The sequence below is a fragment of the Haliotis asinina genome, chromosome 2 (genome assembly GCF_037392515.1).
Source record: "Haliotis asinina isolate JCU_RB_2024 chromosome 2, JCU_Hal_asi_v2, whole genome shotgun sequence".
Lineage (NCBI taxonomy): Eukaryota > Metazoa > Mollusca > Gastropoda > Lepetellida > Haliotidae > Haliotis > Haliotis asinina.
In genome coordinates, this window is record NC_090281.1 from 83,261,941 (window position 1) to 83,283,582 (window position 21,642).

A 21,642-nucleotide genomic window follows, 5' to 3' on the forward strand; every position below is an offset into this window, starting at 1 on the left:
ATGTCTTTATTGGATATTCTTTCATTAATATCACATCGCTCTTAATATCATCAGCTAAAATTGAAATGGCACAAAGATTAAAACATACATTTTCTCATGAAATTATGACATTTCAATAAGAATGAAATGACATTATTCTATCCATGATAGCAGAATGCAATCCTCAAATATCATTACATGTGCAAACATGCATTTGCATGCATGCACATGTTCCTGCTTACTATCACAGAAAAGCTCAGCAAATATTTAGTCATGTTTGGCACTACCCAACACTGTTTTATAACAACATGGAATCGATGAGTATATGTCTTTCTGATGCTGGTGAATATGTTCATCAGCTCACACTATGCATTTAAGTTGTCATGCATTTCCTGGAAGAAATTACTGCCACAATGAACGAAGTCCTGTTCAGGGCTAATACTGGCATCCAAACAACTTTGTCCAATCAGAGGTGATGCTTTCCTGACCACTGCCTTCAATCAGTGATGATAGCATCCTGACTACTGCTTTCATTTGGTAATCAAGGTGGCGCGTGTTGGTGATACGCTAATTTACAAAGCACTCCACATACCTATTAGTTCACTTGAGTCATGTTAACCCTAACACTATCACAGATAAGAATGTGATGTGCTGTTTACCACATGTCTGTTCTTTAGAATGTCTACTTTCCTGGTGGTCACTTTAGTGCACTGAATTTAACACTTGCTTCAGGCTGATAAGATAAAGGATGAGTCCAAAAGAGATATTACTTACATAAGTATACTACTCAATTTTATAAAGGCATAATCTTTGACATAACAGATCATTTACAGACCATATATACAAAGAATATAATATGTTTTGTAGTGTATGGAAAGTTTTGTTGAAGATTAATATTAGGTGGTTGATAGTCCATAGTTTGAGGGAGTGAGTGAGTATGGTTTCATGCCACTTTTAGCAATATTCCAGCAATATCATGGTGGGGGGACACCAGAAATGGACTTGACATTGTAGCCTTGTGAGGATTTGAACCTGGATCTTCGGTATGACAAGTGAATGCTTTAACCACTAGGCTACCCAACAGTCCCTCCATAGTTTGAAAATAGTACAACATAATATAACTAATGAAGTGAAAATATGGCAACACATTTATTCATTGCACGAATCTACAGTGTCTTCGTGTATCCTATATACTAAATGAACCTTCTATGTGTGAGTGACAAATGCTTTTAGCAATATTCCAACAATATCACGGCAGGGCACACCAAAAACTGGCTTTACTCATTGTACCCATGTGGGGAATTGAACCCAGGTCTCTAGTGTGGCAAGTAAACGCTTTAACCATTAGGCTACCCCACCTCCCCCTCAATAACAATAACAAACATCATGCTTTGTATGTCACTTTGTTTTAATGCATATGTTGTTGATTCGGGTCAGTATGACATAGAAAAAGAGGCAAAACTGTGTAGATATTACCTCTGGTATAATATCCTTGAAATGAAAGAGAAACATTCTCCTTGGAGACCATTGCGACAGGAAGACAAACATTTTCCTTGGTGACCAATTCCATACACATTCATACAAAAAAACAGGGCACACTATGGGCTAAACAAGGAACATATGGCTTCTCCTTATTACAGACATGAAAATTCATCCATATCAACACTAAAGAGGTACACTTCGCCCCATTTGAAAATCAATGAATAGCAATTGATAAAAACATACAAATATTTATAGAAGCTTGTAGAAGTTTCAAGTGTGCCTTGAATGCATACATATAAACACACTAGAATCAATACAAAACAGAAAGAATTGCATATGCAATCTAATTGCCAAATTGATCCATAATTGTGCTAACCAATGATCATCCTTACCATTTCAGAACACAAATATAACAGATCTAAAACTTACTGGCTGAACACGATAGTGTTTTCCATGGAACTGACAGAGAGTATTATCATGCGATTACACTACACAGTCCAGTGTTTGTAGAAGCCATTTGTCATTGATAAGACCTACGAAGTTCGTTATCCTGAGTAATTGCTGCAAGTCTCCTTGAAGACACAATACCAATGCATGTGGGATCAGGAAGCTTGTTTGTGAAAGGATGAAGTTTAAGCGCTGAATTTACAACCATGAGCTGAAGGAGAGCAGCCACCATATTAGCAGTAGGGTCATTTTGAGGTAAAAAAAATATCAAACTGAAAGTCTTGAATCTTGGTTGTATGGAAATACTACCTTGATGTTCTCATGGGATAGGATTGAATGTGATATCTATATTTTAAGATGCAAAGAGTTTTGCAGTCTTGATGTGTATCTGAATACTTTCATGTATGACATGGGACATGAATTGCTAGATATATTGGGTGTGTTGGTGGATCTGTTGTGTTTGGTTGTAGAGCAAAGGCGGGGTTCGGATTTGGCTGGGAGTTGTGTCCCTTTACAGTGTGATGGTTTTTATGAAGTTTTCAGCCACAGTTTCATGATGTTCAAATCAGTAAATTAGGTAAATTAGAACCACATGGCTCGTTGAGCTATCTACCATTAGTCAGCCATTTTGTTTCCATGTGGTGTAAGGAACAGATGTAGGGGAAGAAAAGTTTATGGTAGACTTGCACAAGTCTCTAAGATAAATAGCAATAGTTTATATGATAATTTGTCAAAAATAATAAATAACAGACAGGCTCATTCAATGCACTGTCTGCTGACCTAGACTTGCTCTTTAAAGGATATAATTACTAGCTTCCATGGACTTAGCATTCAGTACAGCCCTATAGCAAGGCTGGGTTTGTGATACCAGTGATTTAGATGCATGATCCAGCTCATACATCATAGCTCATTCCTTAGTGATCTGTCATTTATTATGCAGGTGGGACCTATGGTAGGGGCTTGTCATAAGTTTGGATAACCATCTAATGTCCTTTTACATGTTTTCATTACACACTATCTCCCCTTCCTTTGCTTCAACTTCCTCCTTTTCCTCCTTCACCCTGCAGCACCTTCCTCTTTCTTCTCCCTGTCCTGTCCTCTTCACTTCCTCCATCAGGCTTTGTGAGTCAGTGAGTTTAGTTTTATGCTGCACACAGTAATATTCCAGCCAGCGGTCTGTAAATAATCGAGTGTGGACCAGACAGTCCAGTGATCAACAGCATGAGCATCAATCTGTGCAATTGGGAACTGATGAAATGAGTCAACCAAGTCAGCAAGTCTGACCATCCGATCCCGTAGGTCGCCTCTCTACAATAAGCATGGTCACCTGTTGTGGCAAGCAGGGGTTGCTGAAGACCTATTTCATCATACTTTGTACCCTTTTCATTTATTACAGACTTGTCTTCTTCCTCTCCTATTTCGTCGTTCTTCCTACCTGTTCCTTCTTCAAATGAAAGTTTTCATCTCACATTGATATCACTAACCACCATAAATGAATACAGAAACATTTTTAGTTCAAAACCTGAATCATTCTTATTTTGTATTCTGAATCAACCCAGATGCATTTTTTTTTATACTAAATCATTGTGTTGCACTACAAAATAATCATGTTTGATTGGAAAAGTATATAATGTAATGAGTTTGGTTTATTAATAGAACCAGTTCCTAAAGTACTTGGACGTCAAAGAAGGATTATACACACAGGCAAATTAGTGCTATATTGGGACCTTGGGTAACACAGCTATCCTCTTGTGACCAGTGGCCATGCATATTTCATGAAGCTGGAAGATTTAGAGGCTAACTCTGGGCTACTTCAGCTTCAGGGGAGAATGGTAATGTCCTTGGTTATATGTACTGCAGTCAACCCAGGTGTAGGTGAGTGAGTGAGTGAATGATTTTAGTGTGAGTCTGCACTCAGCAATATTCTGTAAATCATCAGATCTGGACCAGTGATCAACAGCATGAGCATCGATTTGCACAATTGGGGACTGATGTATCAACTGAGTCAGCAAACCTGAGTGAGAGAGAGAGTTTAGGTTTATACTTCTTTGAGCAGTATTCCAGCAATATCATGGTGAGGAACACCAGAAAAATGGCATCACACATTGTACTCATGTGCAGAATTAAACATTGTGATAAGCCAACACTATAACCACTAGCCTACCCGTCCACCTTGGTGTAGGGAGTGTGTGAGATGGCACTGTGGGTCCTGTTGTCTAGAATGCTGCAGTTCACTGTGCAGAGTTGCAGAGTATACCAGGAACCTATGACCTTGAAAAAATAATTCTTGGCAACAAACACATGCTCGCAGGTTTCCCCAAACTGGTAGCATATGAGACTACAAAGAGCTGAGCCTTTCCACCATGCAAAACTAGCACTTTGAGATATAACTTCAATACTATCCAAACTGGTAGCATATGAGACTACAGAGAGCTGAGCCTTCCTACCATGCAAAACTAGCACTTTGAGATATAACTTCAATACTATCCAAACTGGTAGCATATGAGACTACAGAGAGCTGAGCCTTTCTACCATGCAAAACTAGCACTTTGAGATATAACTTCAATACTATCCAAACTGGTAGCATATGAGACTACAGAGAGCTGAGCCTTTCTACCATGCAAAACTAGCACTTTGAGATATAACTTCAATACTATCCAAACTGGTAGCATATGAGTCTACAGAGAGCTGAGCCTTTCTACCATGCAAAACTAGCACTTTGAGATATAACTTCAACACTATCCAAACTGGTAGCATATGAGACTACAGAGAGCTGAGCCTTCCTACCATGCAAAACTAGCACTTTGAGATATAACTTCAACACTATCCAAACTGGTAGCATATGAGACTACAGAGAGCTGAGCCTTTCTACCATGCAAAACTAGCACTTTGAAATATAACTTCAATACTATCTAAAGAAGAATCAAACAAAGATCACTCACTAGTGACGGATGTAAATATTAGATGTTTAATGCTTTGGTAACAGCAGTGAGCATGGTATAATGCTTATATGGCCAGACCATTATTATATCTTGATTTCAGATTTTCTTCCTCAGAAAACCTAAAGGCAGGAGGGAATATAAAACAAAAAATCACCAGTCAAGCCAAAACCTTCAACAAGTTTCCATGTTTTGGTTTGTTATATCAACTAAAAATAAGCTGGGTGACTTTAAGCTTCACAATGATTTAAAGAGTGGTTAATTTATATCACATTGAGATTTTATTTTTTGAGAATACAGTTTTTATTCTCAAAACAATATGAGCGGTAGATCCATAAAACAGGAAACATGGTAGGTCTGGCCTAAATATAAAATTAAAACACGGTGTTAAAACTGGTTTCCAAACCCATGATCATAGAATCCTAGCAGACTGTTGATGCTTACAATTTGTGCAAAACCACAAAAAAATGGTACATTTGAAACAAAGGATGAAAGTTTGACACATCTAGTATTCAAACCTGTTACCAGCAAATCCAAACATAACTAAGGGAAGCCACTCTACTACACATAACAATATCTGGAACAACTGGCCATGTGTGCCTCAGCTTTTCCAAACAAGAAAGAGATACCTAAAATTCAAATTGAGATTGGGGCAAACATTCCACACATCCCCACTTCCTAACCTCTCACTCCTTGGTCCCATATTGATCCATCTCTATAATAACACACATCCATCTGACATTACAATAACACTTCTCTAGGCAATGGTATAAGCTTACAAACATGCCCATGCACCAGTCAGCCTTTGATGCTAACATACTTTGGTCTTCCAGTACAGAGTATTATGCAATCCACAATACTGATGGAGTGCAGTTTTTCTCTGAGTGTTTTATGAATTAGGCTGTAAGGGGATCCAACAATCTTCAACATACCATAATTGTCTATATCTGTTTTCAGAATTTTCCGCTAAATTGGTTATGTAAATAAGCAAGTCAGTGCTTGTGGCCAGAATGTGTTCACAAAATCAGGATGCATAATTATGCATTTTCCACACATGGGAAACACAGTGAACTTGGGATATTCTGTTAAAATCTGTTCAGTCCTCATGAGAATTCACTTTAAATCACACGATCATTTGAATAACTTCATTCAAATTAGCCGATGAAAGAAAAAAATATGTGTTGCTAACAGAAAAATAGTGCAAAGTCCCTCTGTCCTATATTTTCAACCCATGGCTTGTTGACCAAAAACTTACAAAACACTCTTCAGCTTAGACTGAGGTTTTACTGTATTCCAACAGCCCCGATGATTGATATTGACTATGTTGTTTCAGAAAACAACGGTTGTATTGCTTTATTGTTGAAGAAGCAATCTCAGATGCCATACTCCTTAAAAATTCTTACATCAACATCATAAATCATCATAATTAGGTCGAAAACAATTAGCAATCACGTATGACTAAGTGTTCTGAATGTCTGAGATGACATCAGGATAATTGGATGATTAATGATGCGAAAACTACTTCTCAAAAATGTACAAAATAATCGAACACATGAACTGCACAACTTGAACAATTTTCACAAAGTGATGAAGAAAATGTAAGACAGAGTTTGGAGGTGTGCCTTTGGGGATATCATATTTGGAATTTAATTTATTAAAGTGTGAATCTCGCCCACAGGTCTCAAAAGCTTGGATGTAGAACACTGTTTGAATACAGATGAATTGATGCCCTCTAGGACATGTTCCTTCCTGCATCAACACTTGCTCCCTGTCAAGCATCAATACAACATCTTCATCATCATCACGAACACAAACTGCAGCAACTTGAGAATGGTATGTGAGCCCAAACTCTCTTTACAGTTTCTAAACCAATTTCATCACTATAAAGAAGGAAAATTCATATGTTGTATGTTTGTTCAAACTCCCTTTTAGTGGCTTGTTGTGTTTGGGAGCCAAAGTTGCCGCCACGAATCCCATCAAGCTACTCTTATACTGTAAGTACTGCATTTCCACATCATAAAGGCTGATATCAAACTGAACAAATACAGTTTGGACACCAGTTTCAATACAGAGTCAGCCGAGCTTACGTTCAACTACAAAAGCTGCAATTCAGTAGATACATTCTTCAGTTTGTGAAGATTTGAATGTGTATATTGATTTTGTCCTAAGAACCTTGCCTTGCCTTCATCACTTCTGGGTTATCATAATCCAAGAAAAATATGACACTCCCTTTCGTAGGAGTGTTTGTTGTAGTACGCTTTTTCCAAATAGCCTGTGTTTGGCTCCAAGTTCAATCTCTTGAAATCTAATTCGAAATGGCTGCTTCCAGACAGCTCGAAGGATAAATAGTGAGGCTCACATTATCAGTTTGGGCTCTAGTGAGGACAGAACTATCAGGAATCTGACCTCTCATCTTGAATTACGGGGAAAACAGGTTTTAAAATAACATTTTTTTAAAGGCAAGTCGGCAAAAGTATTTTTGTACTTAGTGTTTCTTAAATCAGTAAAGACCTACGTTAACACACGAATGCCTTGATTGTGTTATAAACAGTCAAGTTTGATATGTGTTAAAGCTTTGATGATATTCCAATGCACGTGAATACTTTTAGAGCACTGACATATGAAACTAGCTTTCAGTATTAAGGAAAATCGATGATGATGTGCTGATGACTGATGATTAGAATAATAGAAATAACCAAGAGGGTAACGATGATGATATGCTGATGACTGACGATTAGAATAATAGAAATAACCAAGAGGGTAACGATGATGATGGCAACTATATTGGCAACAATGGAATGGATAAATTTTAGTCAATTTTTGCTGTTTTTCATGTGTGCTAAAGAAAACATACATACAAGATGTAACTAGATATTTTATTGATCATATGGCAGTGAGTGAGTGAAAAAGTGACGAATCAAGTGAGTGAAAGAGTGGGTGAAGAAGCGAAGAAGTTAGTGAGTGAGAGTTAGTGAAGAATTGAAGAAGAGTGAAAGGGCGAGTGAAGGAGTAAAGAAGTTGGTGAGTGAGTGAGTGAATGAGTGAGTGAAGGAGTGACTGACTGAAGGAGTGAAGAAGTTAGTGAGTGAAGGAGTGAATGAGTGAGTGAAAGAGTGAGTGAGTGACTGAAGGAATGAAGAAGTTAGTGAGTGAAAGAGTGAGAGAAGGACTGAGTGAATCAAAGGGTGAAAGTGAGTGAAGGAGTTACCAAAACAACAACTGAGAGGCATATGAATCTCATTTTGTCATATTCCAACAACACTACTGCTAAGTATGCATAAAACTCCTAAATCAAAACCATCATAATAATAGCACATGGCAATAACCCAATATGTCTTGTTCTATGGAAATTATTATCAAGCATCAAGCTGTTGCCATCTTCATCATAATATATTCATCGTCTTTGGTATGCTAATTCTTCTCGTTACCATAAGTGGAACATCTCTTACACTTCTTTCAGCAACATTCCAGCTATATTATACATGCATTCTGAAAATTGCCCTCACACATTGAACCCATAGAGGCAATCTAAAGAATATGAATGGTATGATGAACTAACGCTTTAACCAGTAGGCCACAGCACTGTGCCTATTACTACCATTCATAAAACTATTACTACTTTCGTGCCATAATTTAGATGGTACTGACATGATGTAAAATATGACCTTACACTTATTAATATCATAATAGCTTTGATAATTATCAATACATTTATTTTTACATTTGTTATGAATGTTCAACCTCCACATTACCTTCCAAGAGAACTCATGAGTACCAATGCTAGTTACTTGGACTCCTCTTTAAGACCAAATTCTTCATCAGTTCTTTTTACTCATGGCTCTTAGAGTGAAACATGGCTATGCCTCCCATTTAGTTCCCCCTCATTATTTACCAAACTCATTTCCAGAACAGGAGTCTCTAAGCAATACTGATCAGGCAGCAATAATCACGCCCCATTGACAAACCACCTGTGCTATGTAATAACACAAGCAGAACACTCTCAATCCAACAAAAATGCAATAACCGATATTTCCAGCACATTTCAGAACAAGAAACATTCTCACTTTTACAATCTTCCTTATACACCAAAATGACTTAAGAGGAAATTACTGTTGTTTTTAGCAAGTTCTGAGGGAAATTCCAACCAAGCAATCAACACAATTTCTAACACCATGAAATTGAAAGATTTATTTCATTACATCCAGATTACATGGCTAATAATTACCCTTAAAATGACATTTTTCTCTTCATGCATCCTAAACCATTAACTGACTGACACAGTTCTAGCTTGGTAATCACTTTGTAATAAGCCTTTCATGTGAGAATTGTGTATAGATTTTTTATGAATATTCATTAATGACATCTGAAGGTACTTAGAGGAGATGCATTTGAGATGGTGAAAATTGTAACTTTATAACTCAGTTTCCATCAGTTGCTCCTGGTTTACATCAATGGAACCGTACTTCAATTTATAATGAAATCAACCTGCTCAGTGGACTATGAATAATCATATATATAAAATTTAAAACAGATCAAAGGGCACCTGATGAGTCTGTGCATTGATTGACAATAAAATAGAAGTGAAAAAAGCATTGAAACAATAATACAGTGTTTGACACACCAGCACGAGTTCTTAGACATCAAACATGTATATTGTATGTTTCAATTATTACACAAGTCCTGTTTTATGGTCTCAATTCTCATGACACTTGACCAAAATTGGTCATTATCCAGACTTGCAGCTGCATATATGCATATTAATGAACATAATTAACCATCCAACATATATTTATTGGTATATCAATGGATTCAGAACTATATGGAACATGGGTTCCTGGGACAGATTCGCCTTCATTGCTTCATTGTTTCTGGGTTTGTCAGTCTCTTAGTCATTGTCTTAATCAAAGCTGTAAATGTCTTGATCTTCTAGACTAACACTTAGACTTGAAACTATGACTTTAATAGAAACAAATAATTCCTTTTAAATGTAATAAGTACAAGCTTTGTTTTCATAACACAGTAAGACACAACTAATGTATAGTCTGTTCACATATACTTTTGACACAAACAAATTAATCCATTTGAACTGAAAAGGAGACCCTGTGAGAAAGTAGATTCCTGAACCAAAGGAAATCTAGACTTTCTTCTTTTAGAGCTTTAATGTTGCAGAAAGGGCAAGACAGATAGGACAACAATCGGTACGGGGACTGTGAGCCTAAGGAGATACAGACTTGGGGATTTTCCTTTCATTACACTGAAGTCTAAGTGATGTATTGTTCAAAGTACTGATATACTATACCCATCCTCTATCATCTCTCAAATACCACATAGAAAATACCACATCTCCATAATTTTAAGACATCAGTCCCTTTCCTGAAGAATGATAGTTAATGTTGACCAGAATTTACATCCAGAGATGCCAGCTACAAAAATATTTAAAATAAAATCTCCCTGCTCTACCACTATCAGGTCAACAAGACATTGTTCTGAACCAAATCATTCTGGACATACAAGAGAGACCTCAAAACAAGTGTCCTCCGGCATATAATAGTTCCTATATAAATTTACCTGGATGAACAAGCAACTACTGAAACTTGGCATAAAAAAGTCATATTTATTTTGTCCTTTATGATGATCGCGACACTGTTGAATGCCATTAAACATGACATTTATCACAAGTGTCCGGCACATCAAATTTCCATCCCTACCATTCTTAATGTGCTATGCAATACGCCTTTACATCCTAATAACGATATGTCTGAAAAAGAAAAAAGCATGAATAAAATCTGAAATATCACGTTCCTACTTGATGATCTGTCAAAACATTTTCTGACAATTAAAAAAATTGCTTAATTTCATATTTGATATGTAACTCAATTTCATTTTAATTTCAAACAAAAAGTATTTTTCTGGCAACTTTCTCCCTCATGAAAGGAACACGCAGAAAACATAACTGTCACATTGTACGAAACAGATATCAAAAACAAGCATAATTGCGATGGCATCAATATTATTATTTCCCTCGTGGTAATAAAGTCTCTAACCAAAACCTCATGACTGCATCTCCCCGGATTTCAAGGTCAGTCAAGGTCTAGTTTGATGTGATACAGACCACGGATGCTAAACTTCCTTAAGAGGAGGTAATGTCAGAATGCAATACTTGGTCGCCCATCCACAATGACGTGATAATGATGATCGCACACTGCTGTTTGCCGGACACTGGCGATCGTGTCCTGCCACTAATCATTTGATACACAACTTATTCCATTAATGAATCTAATCAGAGTCAACCAATGATTTACTTGCCTGGAGGCAGGGGAAAATGCCAGTTTGGCAATCATGGTACCAGTTTTTCCAGGACATTGGGTCTAGTTCACCCAGATGATAGATTAAGACCATAATGTAAACGCTACAGACACGACAATGAAGACTGACTTTGACAATAGTATAAATACTTTCGTGAGGATATTGTTTTTATTTTATTACACTAATAATTATGTATTGACATGTGTTGACTTAGAGAGGGTGTTATCAGACCTGTCATAAAAGGCATGCATGTGAAATGTACATACATTTCTGTGGATTTTGTGTGTCAGGGGAACTGAACATTTCTTTGAATGATATCTCAGTTTGTATCAGAGGAAAGTGAAAATGGCACTGGTTATGGGAGGGTCATCATCTGGGATACGCTAATGTGAGTAGACAGGCTTATTACTAACAAAGGATCATAATCAGTGTGTGTTCCTGGTGATAATCTCACACACTTGATCATTTGTATCCTTAAGACTCATAGGTATGGGTTTGATGCTGTCTGACCAAATATATTAAAAAGGATTTTGAATTCACTCTTACCAAATCCTGTTATGACAAAGGGACAGAACTCAACACAATCACAGTTTTGCAACTTGGTTCTTGAAGATCCTTTACCTCAAAGCACAAGAGTTTCAAGTGATAATCAGTTTTCAATGTATTTCTTAATTTCTTACATTTAATTTTTTTCAAATATGAAAGGAAACCATTGTTCAATATCTTTAACAATCTAGTCAACTTACCTAAAGTGTCCAATGTCACATCCACTAGCTCTGTCTGTTACCAGCTGATCTACTAACTAATACAGTATCCAATGTGAGAACTTTGCACATCCTGAAACAAGAAAATAGATAATATTATCCACATCTATTAATGCCATTTCACAGTAAACACAAAGGTTATGTGATTTATGATTCTCGAAGCAGATGGTAGACTATGAACGGATTAAGTTGTGAAAATGCATTCAGGTCGAAAACATTAATTGCTATATCAGTTTTTGTTTTTGTTTATTTTTCTAAATGATAACTTGTCAATGACACCCAGTGAACACAATGAGTTTTCTCTTAATACCAATAGTCACAAAACTTAATACAAGTGATTTCAAATTTCTTTCTGATTCGGATGAAGTCCTTTCATGATGTTATTTACAGATATAAATCAAGTACTTAAACCTGTGTTGAAAGTCAAATTAATAATTCTAACAAAACTGAAAAAAAAGGTTCACTCTTGTTTTAATCATTGTCATGATTAAATATATTGATTCACAGAGAAAGGCAATATAAACCATCAACCCTGGTAAATACCCAGCCTTGGTTATCTTCAATATCTCGATGGGCATAAAAGACAAAACAGAAGCGGAAATTATGTGACTGAATCAGTGGAAATCAGCCATGATACCAAGTGTTATTTGACTGACAAGGTATGCAGTACAAGGTATGCAGTACAAGGTATGCAGTACTCCTGTTATTAACTTCCATATTAATCTGTTCTAGTTGTTCTATTTCTCAAATCTGTGATAACTTGAACAAAATGTGAAATTCTATACTGGGCTCTGTGGATAAAAGCTACAAAAAACATTTCTATTTTCACAGCTCCCTGCTGGAGTCCATTGTACAAGGTTGACTATATTGTGTACATGAATCACTATCATACAGTGCTGATACAGGTGTTATTGAAAAAGAGAATGTATCCTTCAGCTAACAGAAGTCAGTCTCTGAAAACAGATGCCTCACAACATTTTAATTATTTAATCTGCCTTCATAATTCTTCTATGTAGTTATGTCAGTCATTATGTTTTGACCTATTTGTCTGTCTGTTTGTTTGTCTTATATGCCACACTCAATATTTCAGCAATAGTGTGTAAACAATGAAGCCTAGATCTGACAATTAAATAGTTGACATAAAAATCTATGCAATTTGGACATGATGACAAACATCAACTTAGTCGGTGAGTCTGACCACCTGATCGCGTTAGTCATCTCTCGTGACAAATGCCGAAGATCACTTCTAACTTAGATCTTCACAGGTCCAGCCATGATGTGTAAAATATCTACCAGCAAGCTGGATCAGAGATATCAACACTAACACAGCCACATGGCTTGTATTCCATCAGGTTGATGTCAAATGTTATACAAGCAGGATATCTTATCAGTGAGCTGATGCAGAAACATATCGATCAGTACATCAGGTTATCACTGTCCACAGGATTTGCACTGTACCACTAAAATTTTGCTGATGACTACCAGACAACAAACTAAGTATTTTTTACATGAATATCATCATCTCAGTCATGGAAATAGATAATACGGTTTTGTAGAAAAGAAATATTCTCAACTTCAAAAGATCATCTCCAGATTGTCCCCATAAGGGTATTTGAACCTGGATCTTTAGTGTGAAGAGCAAATACTTTAACCACTGAGCCACACCATTGCCTAGAGAACAGCAAAGAAGCTTCAGAACTATATTCATGAAAGCACAAATGCCTATATTGCCTTCTGTAATGCAGGTTTGTCATTTTTTGAGAAAAATCAATGATATGATACTGTGTTTGGTAGCAAGCCCAGTCACCTGTACTTTTTTCTTTAATCTGTACATCTATTCCCTCCAGAAAGTTTCGTTAAAGCACATGAACAAGGTGTGTGAAAACATACTTATAAAACATACTTTTGTACATAACATATTTATTTCTGTGTAACTTTTGAATCATAGAAAATATAAATAACCATAAACATAACACTCATTTCCAGAAGGATATTCATTAAAAAATCTTTATAACAATCAGGCAGCAATATTCCTCCATTCCCCAAAGCCCTGAACGAATCTTGACATACTGTCTGAGTTTATGAAAAACTGGAACTATAAGCTAATACAATCACTTAGCCTTTACTTACTCAACCTGACCTTTGTTCTGGATCTCTATAATCTTGAAATAACCTCATCCTAAATGTTACTACATATCTGTAATGATATATCTTGTCTGCTATAGTATATGGCTCATTTTTATCCCTGTACTAGTCCTTTCAACACTGTGTTCCAGCCAGCACCAGGTTTGCACAGAGGATGAGTAAAATCCAATGAGGATCTAGGCATCTGAGATATGGTATCCTCTGAAATGACTGTTGCACAGACAGAAATTAACGTCTTTGGAACATGGTGTAGCGTACATTTCACCTTGATTAGCTGATGTGTTCAACAACAGAACTGAGACAAATTATGAATTAATGTCATTTACATTATTCTCTACTGAAGCATCTTGTTTTAACCTGATTTGCCATCACAGACTTTCCTAAAGGTTGCCAATTAACCTTAACTGCTCCAAAATATGCGCTAATTACTGGAAACTCCAGCATAGACACCCATGGGAGGAAGTGCCATGACAATCATCAAAGTTCAACTGAAAGATTGCATCCAGTAGGCAAGTCCTAGGAGAGATTATGTCTGTTGTTTATACAATTCTTTTCTAATGATACATGTCAGTGACATGTTTATGGTGTATTTTTAAATTTGTCTCCAATTTTTTTTTTTTAATATGATTGAATACATGTGAATATAAAGTTCTAACACAATCTCATTTGACTATACTGTTATTAACCTTAGTGGGATTGTCTGAACTCGTATACAATTTGTAAAAATCGATTTTCAACATTTGAACAGTGAAAAGGAACATGTTAGTTTAACCCTGTCAGACATTAATCATTATTTATTTCATGATGTATAGTCAAGTTATTTATACACATACAATAGCATTTGTTACAGAAATGTAGGACTGTCCCTATGTGATGGACAAGTTGTCAATACACTCCTAAAATATTCACACACACAAATCAAAACCAGACAGGTTTTCCTTGATGTGAGTCTGTTTACACCCTGCAGTTTACACAATGTTGGAAATCTTTCTCAGTAAACATGGCACCATCATCTACTTGATGATTTTTGCAAGAACAATAATGCCTATATTTACGCGGCACTGACGAAAATCGGTATTGTTCTTACAAAAAGTCAATGAATATACCTGTCCATTTCTGTATGAGGGATATTGATAGAAGATCATGGAACAGTCTTGGGCAAAAGACCTCCTTGCTTGTAGCGACTGACAGTATTCAACAAAGACAATGAAACCATACAGGTCAAATTGGTACACAGTTGACATCAATATAAGAACAATGCTATTGTGTGATGTGAATTAGAATACAGGACAGTAAATGATAGAGGTGTGGTTCTTGGCTGTGGTGGTGGTGGAAGTGAATGAGGTGCATATGGACTATGCTAGAGTTCTCTAGTCTGCAGTCCTGCTAGCTTTTCTTATTGACCACATACAGCAAGTCATTTTGCATGTAGAGTGAGTGAGTGAGTGAGTGAGTGAGTGAGTGAGTGAGTGAGTGAGTGAGTGAGTGAGTGAGTGAGTGAGTGAGTGAGTGAGTGAGTGAGTGAGTGAGTGAGTGAGTGAGTGAGTGAGTGAGTGAGTGAGTGAGTGAAACCCATGTGAAGACATGTGTACTGTGAATACTGTATGGGCACCCCTGCATGAAGCTTTTTAACACAACACTGACGTGTTGAACTGATCATCAGTGTTCATAGTAAATAATGAAACAACTACTCTGATCTATTTCTGTCTAATACTCCATCCAATCCTTGCACAATAGTGTCCATCTGAAATCTGTCATATTTATAAGCAGTGCTGTGTCTTAGCAACGAATTTGGAACAACCTAGTCAGAATGTTCCTTCAGCTTTGACAAAACAAAGAATGAACATTTTAGCATATCCTCGTGTTTAGACTACATGAATATTGCATCAGATGACCAGTCATCTCCCAAAGCTCACTGTTGTTTCCATTTGTCATTACAAAACCTGTCAGATGCAGAGATGAGGGAAAATAACTTCCTGGAAATGAAAAATCCATGGAACTTTTATATGGTAGCTGAGAGGTAAATATGGCCCATATTTCATTCCATAGTGTCTATATAACCACCTAAATTGGGCTAAAGGTTAATATTACCATCGGAATGGACAAAGATTGAACCTGTCCAACACTAAATACAGAATGCATTGATCTAGTGCTTCATTTCTCAATACAGCTTCATCAATCGCTTTCCACAAAGAAATAGGTCTCCTTTTGATATGTACAGGCTTTGGATGTGTCCAGCATTCAAAGATGTAAATCTCTTGACCAATGGTCAACATACGGCTGTGGTCTACAATGGCCATTCAAGAACAGCAAAGAAGCTTCAGAACTATATTCATGAAAGCACAAATGCCTATATTGCCTTCTGTAATGCAGGTTTGTCATTTTTTGAGAAAAATCAATGATATGATGCTGTGTTTGTTAGCAAGCCCAGTCACCTGTACTTTTTTCTTTAATCTATATATCTATTCCCTCCAGAAAGTTTCGTTAAAGCACATGAACAAGGTGTGTGAAAAGCTTGGACGGGTACCATTGTCATCAGAACTGGTCAAGTCAGCTGGTCAGGGGAAACTTACAAGGGACAACATTATTCAAAGACAAACATCAATCGATTTGCACTATTGAATAAATACATCCAATATTTGAGTGTCTAACAATCAGTAAATAAAACATACTGTGTAATGTTCTTGGTTTAACCTTTGGAAATGTTGCCCCAATTTCACAAATCAAATTATTTTTAACGGAAATACGAAACAATTCCCTCAAGCGACAGTGTGTGTAAAATGCAATTCCAGGCATTACAGCTAAATAAGGAAGTGAACCTTGTAGGCAATCACAATGTAATAAAAAATTCACTGACAACAAAACTTTTTCTATCCAGGGACTTACATTACTTTTTTTAAGGTTGCAGTAAAAGACACTCGAAAATGCTTGTTCGTTCTTTTTTTTCAGAAAAAATCAATGAGATGATATTTTTTAGGGCTAGTTTGTAAAAGAAGATGCAAATGACTGTTCACTTGCTACAGAATACAAGAAAACTGTTTGTTACTGATCATTATGCATTGTATGAGTGAGTGAGTTGGGTCTGCTAATGTTTCAGATAACACATAATGTTGCCATAAAGTTGATGGCACCATCATACTGGCAGGTAGATAGAATCTCTTTCAGCTCTTATCAGCAGGAGATATTCAGAGACTGAGATTCAGACACAATATGAAGATGGATCGAGATAAACAGAGAGTCATAAAAGGTATAGATATGGTGAAGTCGGATAACAATGTCTTGAGATATCCGAGTATGAGATAAAGTCTATTTTTGATCTGGAATGCGACAGATCAAATTGGTTGATCATGATTCTTGTAAAATGTGACCTGTGGTTTTCTCAGTCTAAGTAAATTTTGTCTCGTACTTTTTCTTACACTACTGACGCGACCTCCTTCTAGGTTTTGTTAGACTCAGTAGTGGAGTGTGATGAAAAGTACTAAGGCTAAGTTTACTTAGACTGATAGTTTTCTTGGTCAGAATGTCCAGCAACCTGTGTTTGTCATGGGAGGCAACTCCCACAATCAAGTCATCAATCTGACTGACTTGGCTGATTGCAAGTACAAGGGTACCATGCTCATGATATTGACCACTGGGTCATTAGTGAGAGAGGGAAAGAGATAGACAGAGAGAAAGGGACAGAAAGAATGAAAGAAAGAAAGAAAAACAGAGAGGTAGAGAGACAGAGAGAGGGAGAGACATACAATCCCAAATGAACAGTGAGTGAGTGAGTTTGGTTTTATGTCGCTTTTAGCAATATTCCAGCGATATCACAGCGGGAGACACCAGAAAATGGGCCTCACACATTGTACCCATGTGGGGAATCGAACCCGGGTCTTCGGCATGATGAGCGAACGCTTTAACCACTAGGTTACCCCACCGCAGCCCCCAAATGAACAGAGTGCATGTTGGTTCTTGCCTAATTCTCACTGGGACGCTTTTCAATTGTAACACAGTTGCTTCTTTCTTTCAAAATGATATTTTTTCTGAGTATTCATCCTGCAGCTTCCTAACAAGGGTCTTCTCCAGGGGATTGTGGTAGTTTAGTGGTTAAACTGTTTGCTTATCATACAGATGATGCAGGATTGTTCTCCACAACAATGTGTTCATTCACTTCTTGGTGTCTTCATCATATTGCTGGAATATTACTCAAAGTGTCATAAAACCATCACCACCCTCTTAATCATGATCGTAACTTCCATCAAGATGTTCAGCTGAATCTCTGAGCTCTCATCTGTTTGTCTGCAACTATACTTTCATATGAAATACTTCATGCTTTAGTCTGTGCTGTTAATTAGTTTGGTTGATATAGTGTTCAGTCTGGGAATATGACATACTATATTTCTCCTCTCTGCCTTTGGCAGTTTTCGCACTATTATAAAGACGTACTGGTGTGGTCTTACTTCATTTGTTTATCAATCTGTTAGAATATTAATAGTTATCATTTGAAGAAATCAAAAAATCAAAACTTTTTATGCATGGTCCATTATCAAAAGGATAAAGAATATTAAAAGAAAAGATATTGTTTACTGCAACAGGTATCATTGGTACTGAATGATTAAAGAGCCAGTCTAAAAGAACACCTGTTATCTATATTCAGTGGAATCAGTCATGAATAGATGATGAGTTTTATAAACTTTGTTCAAATCCTAGTTCCTTAGTATATTATTTTCAGTTGGTACAGTCTATTTCAAATTTGAATATGTACCTTTATGGGCATCTTTTCATGAACACCTGGTGTCAGCACAATTTGATATTGATTTATTAACACATGCTCATGATAAAGTCCGAATCTTACCGTCAACAGAGTTTTATCACAGATATGGAATAAGTTTGTTACTTTGATTATCTTCAGTAGGTATAACCTGTCTAAAAAGTGAATTGATAAGAAATACTTCTCTGAAGTGTCAGTCTGTATTGTAATTAATTAGAGTGTGTTAGTTTAAAGAAGGATATTTAGTAATATTCATAATTGGACTGAACAGATATAAAAATGAGGACCCTATCCAAACCATTTTTTAAAACAAAGAATGCTTACATACAAAAAGGTTTTCATGAAAGAAACAGCAGATGAATGAATCTACATATAAAACAATGTTTGACTGACAGAAGGATTTTTGTATCTAAGATCATTCTTTGAGCCTTCATGTTTCTCATATATTTTGTAGTGGAGGCTCCTCTGCCCACATAAGTCTTGGACCTGTCTCACGAAAGGTTTCAATCAGTGTGGTGGCTTAAAGTGCCATGAGTGTAAGCACACAGCATGGGACAAAGACTGTACAAGACTATAAGATAGATGTTCTTTGTGTCTTCAGAAATCCTTGTGATTGAAGGATTATGGTAATTTAGACTGCTGGAGCATCATTGTTGGGGTACAGGCAAGAAAGGAATGTTCTTCTGGAACTGCCAGTGCCATAATTCTGTAGAATTTTGGTACAATTCTAGACATGGAAATGGTTCTGAAACTGTATGGGATACACACGGCAGTCTAGTACCCAATGTTGTAGTTCTGTAGAATTTTTCAATTCATTTTCGAATAGGGCAGCTTTGGTGCTGAAATTGTAAAGGGTAGATACAAGAGCCTATTTAAAGTCTGCTGGTGATGTAGAAGTTCGGTACATAGAAGGAAATGGCAGTGATGGTGGTAAGCTTATATGAGATCAGCGCAAGAGTCTAAAGTGTGACCTTCCTTACTTTATCATTTTGTACAAATTTGGCAAGTCAGTCAACTCCCATGTTGAAATTATATGAGGTAGGCAATAGAGTCCATCATGGGAGATTGCCACTGCCATAAGTCTGCAGAAATGGAGCACATTTTGAGAATGGTGTCAGATCTGTCACTGGAAGTTTATGAAGGGGAACGAAGTGTTCATCATAGGAACCCATTGATGTCATAACGCAGTGCAGTGTTTGATGCATGGTAGGGAGCTGCCTCATTGCTGCAAGGCGACAGTGAATCTCAGGTCATTCAGGTCAAACCTGTAGCATTAGTTCTAGGCATGTTGAGGAATATGTAACACAGGCTGCTGAGTGAGTGAGTGAGTGAGTGAGTGAGTGAGTGAGTGAGTGAGTGAGTGAGTGAGTGAGTGAGTGAGTGAGTGAGTGAGTGAGTGAGAGTGAGTGAGTGGCTAGGTGAGTGAAGGAATGAAAGAATGAAAAGTGAAGGAGTCAGTGAGAATGATGGAATGAGTGAGTGAAGGAGGGAAGGAAAATGATGGAATGAATGAGTGAGTAAAGAAATGAAGGAGTGAAGGAAGGAGACTTAGATTTGGTAACTGAGTGATGGATTAGATGAATGAGTAAAAGAATGAGAAAGAGAGGTCAAGAAGGAAGGAATGAATAACAAGACTGCACTATTGAACTAACCATTGCACTGCTCATCCCTCCCAGGGGAACGCACACTATGTTTATACAGACAACTGAAGAGCATCATTAAAATAAGCTGGCCAAATTTTGAACAGCAGAAAAGAAGTTTAAGAAAATCTAATCTTCCATATGACTAAAGTGAACTTTTCATGCCAACACCCTATATTTGAGTGAGTCAATCTGTCACAACTAGTCTGTAGGATATACATACATCTTATTGCTATCTATATAGATTTCAAAGAGTCTGGGATATTACGAACTTTCATTATAGAAAAAAAATCTTATAAATCATTCCTCATTCCAGATCTTCAAAATATCCAATATCAGACACAACCTGTCTCCTGTTCCAACCAATCAGGACTCACAATAGCTTGTGCGATTGATCTAAAAATATATGAAAAAAAAGGCCAAGAATGAAAACACCCATATTATGCTGTCTTAGGTGAGTTGTGAGCCAGAGGCAACTAAAAGAGTAAAATACAACAGATCATGAAACAGCCCATACAATTTTCATGACACTTCACAGCATCAATCAAAAAATACCTGTCAGTTCTTGCTACATAAAATAACACTGAAACAGTGAAGTTGTTATTAATAACACATTTCAACTACAATAATGACACACAACCTCAGTCAGCTTTGATCATAATTTCATAAAGCCAAAGAACAAAATATCACAGGTACACCACTCTGTTTTTAATGTCTTCCTTGATCTGGTTTACAGATTTATTCACATAGGACCTACAGTCATAGAAAGAAATATAAATAAAAACAGCCCATCAAAGGAGCTGTTAAAGTTTTCATTGCCATGTTTTGCTTTATGTGCATTAAATGATGGAAACAAACACATAGAGTATTGCTTCTGGCTGTTTTTGTTTTATGTCTTGGTTTGTTTTTTTCAAACTGTTTTTGACTGTTTGCAAAGGATGGAAATTAACCTCACAGAAGCTGTTACAAAGAACATCCTGGAAGGAATGAAAATAAAAGTCCCAAATTGCCTCAATTTAAACAAAGAAGTAGACTGATCTAAGTAATAAAAAGGTTGATGTTATCTGTGATCACTGAACAGATATATGCTGCAAATACTTGTAGAAAGGCTCACTCCTCCACAGTGGGGTAGCCTAGTGGTGTCACTCACTCATCCACAGTGGGGTAGCCTAGTGATGTCTCTCACT

The 21,642-nt window shown here is 36.8% G+C and overlaps 1 protein-coding gene across 2 annotated transcripts in view; it reads right to left on the reverse strand.

Annotated features, from left to right (window-relative positions):
• The window catches only part of LOC137274458 (protocadherin-11 X-linked-like), a 137,492-nt gene that overhangs the window by 101,874 nt on the left and 13,976 nt on the right, over positions 1–21,642 (reverse strand). For both annotated transcript variants that reach the window (XM_067807652.1, XM_067807653.1), the window contains exon 2: positions 11,900–11,990. The gene's annotated coding sequence lies outside the window, so the exon portion shown is untranslated. The remainder of the gene's footprint in view (positions 1–11,899; positions 11,991–21,642) is intronic.